At 52.0% G+C, this 2059-nt stretch overlaps 1 pseudogene; it reads right to left on the bottom strand.

The window, feature by feature from the left end:
• Positions 1-869: 869 nt before the first annotated feature.
• LOC119528891 lies at positions 870-1456 on the bottom strand (annotated as a pseudogene).
• Between the last annotated feature and the right edge of the window lie 603 nt (positions 1457-2059).

Here is a 2059-nt window from a genome sequence, read left to right as displayed (position 1 = left end):
GGCCAGTATGGTGAAGATGTCACATCTTCCAAGGCTCATCTCTGAACAGACCACTGTACAGTCTGTAGGGCTGTGTGAACATTTGTGCTGGGCAGAAGCTGCCCATCAGCTCCCCCAGGGTCCGGTGGGCCGAGCAGGGCTTTCCCACAGTGGCAGCATTCAAAGCCCCAAGGAGCCCATGTCCTGAGTGGTCCACCGGGTTAAATAAGGCCAACTGTCCGGGAGGACGGTTGGGCTGGGGAGGGCCCATGGTGCGGTCCTGTTTCCAGGGACGGAAAGTTGAGCTCAGGATCTGAACCACAGGATGACTGCAGTCAGGTGTAGTCCCAAGGGAGTGCTTGGGTCCCACGGCTCCCCCTAGAAGCACATTATCCAGCCTGGGGATAATCCTGCCAGCCTGCATGAGGGTGGGTTCAGGACCTCAGTGGGCTGAGAGTCTGCAGACTGAAATCCTGGAAAGGTGCTGGGGACAGAGCTGAAGCCTGATGGAGACACACAAGAAGAGGTGGCTGTACCAGATGCCTCTACTGCAAGGGCTGTTCTCGGAGCAGCTAAGTCCTCTCCAAGTGACAGCAGTTTAGACCCTCATCTGCCAATGGTGCTGAGTGATGAGAGGCATCGAGGTAACTAAAAATGTGGCCCACCCTGCTGCAGGGTCTTTATCCAAAGATTCTGTGGACCAGAAAGGGCTTCTGCCACACCTAGGCATCCCCATAGTTAGCAAGGCTGACTCTCCTGGACACCCTGGCATCACTCGGGGATGCTAAGTGAGAAACTGGACAGAGGCGAAGGCTTTTCCCTGAAAACTCCCCATGGGCACATGTGCTCATTAATGCTTGAATCTCAACTGACTGATGGCTTTCCCACCCTCAGTGCTTCTTCCGTGGGTGATGTTTCCAATGTCATATGAGGTATGAACTGCAGGTGAAGGTTTCCCTACGCTCCTTACATTCATATGGCTTCTCTCCAGTGTGAGTTTTCTTATATTTTAGGAGATTTGAACTGCTTTGGAAGGCTTTCCTACATTCAGCACATGTAAAGGGTTTTTCTCTGGTGTGGAGAAATGTTTGCTGGAGAAATGTTGGCTGAATGCTTTTCTACACTGAGCACACTTAAAGGGCTTCTTTCCAGTGCCAACTTGCTGATGTGGAATATGGTCTGTCTTGTGCTTTAAGATTTGTCCACATTCATTGCATTTGTAGGATTTCTTTCTCTGAAAAGGAATGAACACAGGAATCCCCTTGAAATCATCTTTGAGCGAAGCATCAAATGTGTCAAAGAAATGCTCTTTGTCTTCTGTGCTCAGGCCTAGCCCTTTACTATGCTTTCTGGACAAAGGGGGCCTTTTCTTTGGTTTCTTTTCTGACAACCTTTCTTCTTGGAGAGTGTCCTTTTGCATACCTACATTTTTCTCTGGAGTCTGTGTCTTCTTTTTCTTACCTGGAGGCTTTTCCATCTTGTTCTGCTCCCAGGAAGGAGGAAATGCCACATGAAACCAGTAGAGACTCAGGGTCCACAGTCTCTCCCTGCAGGGGAAGGGCCAGGCACAAACCTCTGGAATCTTATGAACATCTGATCTTATAACTCCGTTTCTAATGAAATGTCTTGCTTTTGACACAGTTCTTCAGTTTGCAAGTTTGTAACAGAAGCTCTGGAACTGAAAGTCCTCCTCTGGAGAGCTTGGCTTCCCACAGCCACGTAAAAGTGGAATGAGGGGGAGGCAGCTGCATCTGCAGCAAAGCCATCTCCACTCTCCATGTCTGGGCCAGGTGGATGGTGAGGAGGGACCCAGTAAGTAGCTTGTCTGGAGGAGCGAAAGGAGACCCTTGCATTCAGAGGTGGTGAATTTGCTTTGGTTCTGGAGGAGGGTGAGCAGGAGGGCCGGTAGGGGCCTCGTCTTTACCCCTGCCTCATGCCTGCCTTAACCACACAGTGCTGCCTGGGCAGGCGGCGGGCCTGGCTGCCGAGGGTCCTGGGGCTGCACCGGCTGAACAGCCGCGCGCTGACCTGGGGACAGTGCGCATCTGCTGCGCCGCTTGCCTGCCGCTCGCCTTCCGCT

The sequence above is a fragment of the Choloepus didactylus genome, chromosome 3 (assembly GCF_015220235.1).
Source record: "Choloepus didactylus isolate mChoDid1 chromosome 3, mChoDid1.pri, whole genome shotgun sequence".
Lineage (NCBI taxonomy): Eukaryota > Metazoa > Chordata > Mammalia > Pilosa > Megalonychidae > Choloepus > Choloepus didactylus.
Note: the sequence above shows the minus strand (reverse complement) of the source record. Positions and strands in the feature narration are given on the sequence as shown.